The sequence below is a fragment of the Oratosquilla oratoria genome, chromosome 14 (genome assembly GCF_046742065.1).
Source record: "Oratosquilla oratoria isolate Oo_2021 chromosome 14, ASM4674206v1, whole genome shotgun sequence".
Taxonomy (NCBI): Eukaryota; Metazoa; Arthropoda; class Malacostraca; order Stomatopoda; family Squillidae; genus Oratosquilla; species Oratosquilla oratoria.
Genome location: NC_134790.1, coordinates 57,371,006 through 57,379,231, shown reverse-complemented (window position 1 = coordinate 57,379,231; position 8,226 = coordinate 57,371,006). Strand labels below are relative to the sequence as shown.

Here is an 8,226-nt window from a genome sequence, read left to right as displayed (position 1 = left end):
TCTCTCTCTCTCTCTCTCTCTCTCTCTCTCTCTCTCTCTCTCTCTCTCTCGCTCGCTCGCTCTCTCTCTTCCTCTAAACCTTCCCCCGCCATCTCTCTCTCTCTCTCTCTCTCTCTCTCTCTCTCTCTCTCTCTCTCTCTCTCTCTCTCTCTCTCTCTCTCTCTCTCTCCTCTACCCACCATATCTCCCTCTCTCTTTCTCTCTTCCTCTAAACCTTCCCCCGCCATATCTCTCTCTCTCTCCCCCACCATATGCCCCTCTCTCTTTCTCTCTTTGTCCTGCTATCCCTCACCTCCACCACATTTCTTTATCTATCCCCCACTCTCTATTTTTCCCCACCCCTGTCATATCCTTATTCTTCCCACCTCCCCCCCCGCCGCCACATTTCTCTTTCTCCCCCCCCCTCTCTCTCATTCCCTTAAGAACATAAGAATATAAGAATGAAGGAGACTGCAAGAGACCACAAGGCCTACACTAGGTAGCTCCGTATCCATCACCACCTGTCATCCCCATCCATAAAGTTTTCTTATCGTTTCTCAAAACAACTGATAGTTTCAGCGCTTACTACATGGTTACTAAGTTTATTCCATTCGTCGACCATCCTAATAGTAATCCAACTCTTGCCTATTTCCTTTTTAATTCTAAATTTGTCCAGTTTATAACCATTACTGCGAGTCCTGCCCTGTTGTTTTAATATGATGACCTTGTTTACATCACCCTTGTTAAAGCCTTTGATCCACTTGAGCACCTCTATTAGATCACCCCGTACTCTGCGTCTTTCCAGAGAGTGTAAGTTAAGGTGCCTAAGCCTCTTTTCGTAAGGCAAATTTCTGAGTCCATGTGTCCTTTTGGTCATTCTTCTCTGTACTGATTCTAGTGAATTGATGTCCATTCTATAGGACGGAGACTAAAAATGTACAAAACTGCATTCTCAGCTGTCCCTTTCCTTCTTTTTCTTTCTCACCCACTCTCCTCTGCCATATTTCTTCCCTTTCCCTGATATTACTCTCTCTTTATCTCTCTCTCTCTCTCTCTTTATCTTTCTATCCCTCATCCCCACCATATTTCTCTCTTTCTCTATATTCTCTTTCTTTCCCCACCCCTACCATATATCTCTCTGTCTATCTATATCCCTCCCCCCGCCATATTTTTCTTTCTCTCTCCCTCCACCTTCTCTCTCTCTCTTTTCCTCTCACCATATCTCTCTCCCTCTCTGTCTATCCTTTTTCTTCTCATTCTCCCTCTTTCTTTCTCTTTGTCTTTCCCTCATCCCCGCCATATTTCTCTCTTTCTCTATTTCTCCCTCTCTCTACCCCGTGTCATATTTCACTGTTTCAATCACTATCCCTACCCTCACCATATTCGCTCTCTCTATTCCTCTCCCTATCTCTCTCTCCCCCCCGCCATATCTCTCTAACTCTTTCTATCCATCCCTCCTCCACATTTCTCTCTTTTTATCCCTCTCTTTCTCTATCTTCCCCCACTCGCTATATCTTTCTCTATCACTCTTCCCTCACTCATTATATCTTTCTCTATCTATCTATCTATCTATCTATCTCATTCTCTCTCCTGCCTTGTTTTCTTTCTCTTCCACCCGCCATATTTCTCTCTGTCTACCCTCCCACCTCCCGCCATAATACTCTTTCTCATTCTCTCTCTTTCCCCCCTATCTCCAACTTTCTCAGATACTAACGCTGATTGCCAACATCTAAAAGTATTACTTCATTGAGCGCCAAATGAGCTATCAAAAATTTAAAACTGATAAAGATTCCTCAAACGTCATCTATGGCAAGGTCTATATATACCAGGTCTAACCATTTGAGCCGTTCTGCACAGCTTCTGACGTCATCGGGCTGCTTCCGTTTACAAAGGATTACAAAGGCGGAGCATGCCGACAGGAGACCTTTTGATCCATATCTAGGTCGGATGCAAAAAAAAAAAAAAAAAAAAAAAAAAATCATATTAATAATAAAATAATAAATAAAAACTATAATAATGTAAATAACAAATAAAATACATAAATAAATGCATAGGTATAGTTAAAATAATAAACAAACAGGTAAATAGTAAATAATAGATTAACATATAACTAATAATAAATGAAAATCAGACAGACAAATGATAACAAAACAAAAACAAATAATATAAGATAAATTATAATCATTACAGCATCTTACTTAGGTATTTATCTAAATGATTCTTAAAGCTTCGAACTGAACTACATTGCACTACCTGTGCAGGAAGTTTATTCCATTCATTAACTACACAGTTGACAAAGTTGTTTCTACCTACTTCCAAATTGAATCTATTTCCGGACAGTTTAAGACCATTGTTTCTTGTCTGATTCTCATTCAATGTGAAAATGTTGTCACTTTTGATGTTGTCAATTCCCTTTAAGATCTTAAAGACCTGTATCAAGTCACCTCTGAGTCTACGCTTTTTTAGGGAAAACAGATTCATGTGCTTTAGTCGATTTTCGTATGATTTATTTTTGATATTTGGAATCAGTTTTGTGGCTCGCCGTTGTTCTTTTTCCAGTCTGTCAATGTCTTTAATGAGATTCGGTGACCATACGGAAACAGCATATTCCAAATGTGGACGAACTAACGATTTATATAGCTTGTTAATGAGTGATGGACTTTTGAAATCAAAAGATCGCGCAATCAGTCCCAGAATCTTATTTGCTTTCTCAGAGGCTGAAATACATTGCTTGGATGATTTGAGATCGTTACTGATAATTACGCCGAGATCTTTTTCACTATCCACTTTTGTTAACGAATTTCCAAATAACTTGTAATCGTACTTACTGTTATTTTTACCTATGTGCATTACCTTGCATTTACTTGTGTTAAATTTCATTAGCCACTTTTCAGACCATTGCTGTAATTGATCTAAATCTTCTTGAATATCTAATTGGTTTGAGTGATCATTTGCCACTCACCACAGTTTTGTATCATCAGTAAATTTGGAAACAGTAGATTTTAGTCCATGGTCTATATCATTTATATATACTATGAATAGAAGTGGCCCAAGAACGGAACCCTGAGGAACTCCACTTGCAACACTTTTCCATCCAGAAGTTTTTCCATTTAAAACAACTCTCTGTTTTCGACCATTCAACCAATTACTAGTCCATCCTAATAGGCTACCACTTATTCCATGCAAAGCTAGTTTAGTAAGTAGTCTTTCGTGTGGGACGGTATCAAAAGCTTTTGCAAAGTCTAGATATATTAAATCTATATTGTTTCTTTTGTCATAATTCGAGATAACTGTGTTGTAGAATTCGAGTAAGTTAGTCACGCAAGAACGTTTCCGTCTGAAACCATGCTGGCTATCATTTATCAAACGGTTACTTTCTAAATGATGTTCGATAGCATCTCTGATGATAGTTTCCATTATTTTTCCTACGATTGAAGTCAAACTTATAGGCCTATAGTTATTTGGTTTCTTTTTGTCACCTTTTTTGAATATGGGAGTAACGTTAGCTAGCTTCCATTCTCTTGGGACATCTCCGGATATGATGGATTTCTTGAAAATAATCTCTAATGGAACAACAATCTCATTTTTCATTTCCTTTAAGCTTCTTGGATGCCAACCGTCAGGCCCTGGTGTTTTATTAACTTTGAGTTTGTCTATACACCTTTTAATTTTTTCTTTTGTTATATTTACCGTAGTGAGTAAGTTTACCCTAGACTTTTCACAGGTTTCAGTTTGGAGTTCACTTTGAGGTGTTTCATTTACGAATACCGAGCTAAAATAATTGTTTAAGATATTACACATTCCTTCATTTGAATATTCAAGTTGACCGTCAGCAGATAATAGTGGACCAATGTGATTCCTAACAACCTTTTCATCTCTAATGTAACTATAGAATTCTTTGGGATTCTCTTTGGATTTCTCAGCGATGTTCATTTCGTATTGTCGTTTTCTTTTTCTTATTGTCTTTTTTAAATCTCTCTGTATTGATACATAACTTTCATAGTAATTAGATGCACCCGAGCACTTATATTTCTTATAAGCCTGTCTCTTTTTAGCAATACTTTTTTCAGTTTCTTTGTCGAGCCACTTTGGGCGAGCCTGATTTGGGGGACGTCTGTCCTTAAAAGGAATGTAAGTTTGAATCATCTTAGTGAGCGTATTTTGAAATATTTCCCACATCTGATCTACAGGCCTTTCGTTTAATTCTGCCTCCCAATCTGTAAGCTGAAGCTCCTGACGTAGTCCTATGAATTGAGCTTTACTGAAATCGGGTATTTTAGAAGCACAAGTATCTATTCTAAAATTGTTTAGGAGTTTGAATCTGACTAAGTTGTGATCGCTATTTGCAACAGATTCACCGACTTCTACATCAGTTACCATGCTTTCGCGGCTAGTGATCAAAAGATCGAGTAAGTTTCCATATCTTGTGGGCTCTTTTACATGCTGAATTAAGTAATTGTCACCAAGAAAAGCAATCAAGCGATTACCTATATGGCCATGTTCAAGGGTCATCCAATCAATGTCAGTAAAATTGAAATCACCCATTATCAATAAATCCCGGTTGCAGAAACTAGACAGTTCTTGAAATAACAGTTTGTCGTCTGCTAATGATAATGTCTTTGGCCTATATATTACACCTATATTAATTTTTTTTCCATTTGTTTGGGTTAACTCAACCCACAAACTATCATATGCATCCTGTTTCACTTTCTCTAAAACACAAGCATGAACATTGTTTTTAACGTACAATAGAACACCCCCACCTTTCTTGTGGTTTCTATCCTGATGAAAGTGTTTAAATCCCGCAATATTAAATTCAGCTTCAAACTCTGTACCATTTAATCATGTCTCAGTTATTCCTATCATATCAAGATTTTCGCTTTTGACATACGCCTGTATTTCTTGAAATTTGTTCCTAATACTACGAGGATTAAAGTACATGGTTTTAAGAAACTCATGATTATTTCTTTTTGACACATTTTGACACTGAAGAAAACTGTGAAACGCTAAGAAAGACTGGAATTATTATATTTTCCCCCGTTATCTCTCTCTAGCTCATTGTTATTTTCAGTGTGTGTGTGTGTGTGTGTGTGTGTGTGTGTGTGTGTGTGTGTGTGTGTTATATCTACACCTGTCGCTGCTGGAACTCCTCATAAAAAATTGTGATCCATTAGCATGTGTGCGTGGCCAAGAGGGATTTAAGATATGCAATAATAGTACCAACTCTCACATATGCAATTGAAACATGGCTTTAGAATGAGAGTCAGAGGTCTAGAGTGCAGGCAGTGGAAATGATTTATGTGAGAAGTGCTTGTGGTGTAAGTAGAATAGATAAAATGAGTAATGAAAGTGTGTATGAGCAGAGAAACGATGAAAATTAGTATTTGATATACTTCCTCTTTGGTTTGATCCACAACCCTTAATGGCACAATAAGCCATATTGTCAAGATCTATATATACCGGTATATATAGATCTTCATTGTCAGAATATAACTAATTGCGTGGAGCGGTGCGAGCGGAGGCAGCAACATATCCAAGCAAAGAACCAGCTACAACTAACAGCGATGGGACGCGTAAACCCCACTTTGACCAGCCCAGTGACGTCACGGGCCCGTTGGGCCAACACCCTCGAAATTCGGTCGGAAGTGGTTAGACCTGGTATATATAGACCTTGATCTATAGGGCCCGTCGGAGAGCCCAACGTGTATACTCATGTAGTCGTTGCTTAGGCTTGGTGAGATTACTTTTCAGAAATGAGGTGAAAGCAGCTATAGTATACAGATGTATTAGTTATCTGTATCAGCAACAATACAATTAATTCTGTACACGTAAATATTATATGATGTTTAGTTTTCGTAACCTTGGTTTTTGTGACTAAAACGTCGATCTTGCTAAGAAGAATTTTCTGAATATCATATTGTAATATATTTGTATTTGATTAGTTCACTTACTAATCTCTATTATGAACACGGTGAACAATTCAGTTGGATACATTTTATATAATTGTAACAATAATTCAATTCTACATTATAGTTACTGTAATGGTAATATACAATATGCATCTTCACACATTGAACAAATTTATTTGTAATTCTACATTACAAATGACCGACCTCAATAGCGAGTCCAACCACCTCGTTTAGGCTACTACTTCGTTTGGACCAGCTTTCACGGCAAGAAGGACATTACCTGACCGAGCCGGAACTGGCGAGACGGCTTAGCTGTGAGTTTTAAGTTCAAGCGATAGTACATGCATATGTATATCACAACAGCTCTTTCTGGAGTGCTATACGATGCGCAGCAGTTGATCAAGGAAGTTACATCACAAAGTTACAAAACCTTTTGATTTTACGATGGAATGTGATGTAAGGCATACACTAGAAGCAACAAGATAATAAATGAATCGTCACAAACCTTGTCCCTTCACCACAAACAAAAGCATACCAGACATAGTAAAAGTCAAATCACAAAATCAAACAAACCTCCGATGCCTGGACGCTTGGGGAGCCTGGCTGTCGGTCGTCTACGAAGGTTAAGAACTCTGACCACAGAAACTTAAACAGCCGACATATTCTGAAGTAACTGCCGTTCTGGATCTCAAGGTCTCCTGGCTGCTGCAGGATTGGGGCCGGGGTTTCCAGTGTGAGCAGGTCGTGCAAGGAGACTAATATATAGAGAATGGTACATCCCACACACCTAAAGCCGGCCACCTCCCCTCCTTCCGTTCACGCTTCTCCCCCCCCACCCACACACTTTTTTCTCCCCTTTCCTTCCCCTTTCTTTCCTTTCTTTTTTCTTCACCTACCCTTCCTTCTCTTGCCTACTGCCGACCATTAACCCTACGGTCTCTTCACCTTTCCCCAAATTTCCCTTCCTTTCGCTTCCCGTCCCTTTCCTTTTGTAAACACATTCATTCCTATTCCTTCCATTCATATCTATTCCTTTTCCATACTTTCCTTTTTCTTCCTTTATCTACTCTTTGTTTTTCTTCTTTATTTGCCTCCCCTTCCCTCATTTTCTTTCCCTTTCCTTTTCACTTTACCACTTCCTCACTTCTTTCCTCATTTTCTTTTTCCCTCAAGTTCCGTCCCGTTCCATCCCATCTCTACCCTTCCTTCCTTTTCTTTTCCTTTTCTCATCCTCGCTTCCTATACCTTCCCTTCGTTCCTCTCAATCCCCAATATTCTTTTCTTTTCGTCCTTTTGCCTCCCTTTTCTCCTTCCCTTCTTTCCTTCTGCCTACCCTCGCTTTCATTTCATTGTGCTTTGTTTCCATTACCTTATTTCTACTTCGCGTCACCAACCCTCCCTACTCTATCCTTTCCTTTTCATTCTTCCCTTCACTTTACTTCATTTCACTTCCCTTCAACCCCTTCCTTCCTTTTCTTCACTTTTATTCACTTCCCTAAAACTTCTTCTCTTCCCCCCTAGCTCCCATTCATTCCCTTCTATTCATTTTCTTTCAATTTTCACTCCATCCATTACTTCCGCTTTTCTCCCTTCACTTTTTTCTCCCCTCCCCTTCTCTTTCCATTTCTTTCCTTTCCTTCCCCTTCCTTTCCTTCCCCTTCCTTTCCTTCCCCTTCCTTTCCTTCCCTATCTTCTCTTTTCCCTTTTCTTCTTTGTTTTCCTCTTCCCATTCCTTTCTTCCGTTTGCCCTCCCCCTCCTTGCTTTCTCTTTCCTTTTTTCCTTCCTTATTTCCTTTGTCTTTCCTTCCCTTTCCTTTGGTTATTTTTCTTTCATTCCCTTTCCTTCCCTTCCTTTCCTTGCTTTCCTTTCTCCTAGATTCCATCCTCTTTTTTCTCTTCTTTTTTTTCCGTTCCCTTCTTTTCTTCCGTTTCTTTCAATGTTCTTCTCTTCTTTCTTTAAAAATCCATTCCCTTAATTTCTCTTTCTTTTCCTCCCCATTCCTTTCATTTCTATTCTCTCTGTTCACTTGTTTTGTATTCCATTATTGTTTTTGTTTTTTTCTGAACATTCCCTTCCTTCCTTTTCCCATCCTGCCCCCACTCCACCATGGTCTTTCCTTCCCGTCTCTTCTCAATTCTCTCTTTTCTTCCTATTCCTCCTACTCTCCCCTTCTCGTTCGCTCGCTCTGCTCTTAGTTCCCTTTCTACTGTGTTTCTTTCCTTATCCTTCTTTTCCATTTCCGTTACACCTTCTTCCATGGAATTATACAAATATCCTTTTTTTTTTTTTTTTTTAGCTTGTGGTAACGGGTAGAAACTGAATCAGGGGGAAGACAAG

The 8,226-nt window shown here is 39.0% G+C and overlaps 1 protein-coding gene across 1 annotated transcript in view; it reads right to left on the bottom strand.

Moving 5' to 3' along the window:
* The window catches only part of LOC143032554 (uncharacterized), a 24,197-nt gene extending 17,490 nt beyond the window's left edge, over positions 1-6,707 (bottom strand). Inside the window, exon 1 of the mRNA XM_076197420.1 lies at positions 6,462-6,707. The gene's annotated coding sequence lies outside the window, so the exon portion shown is untranslated. The remainder of the gene's footprint in view (positions 1-6,461) is intronic.
* Between the last annotated feature and the right edge of the window lie 1,519 nt (positions 6,708-8,226).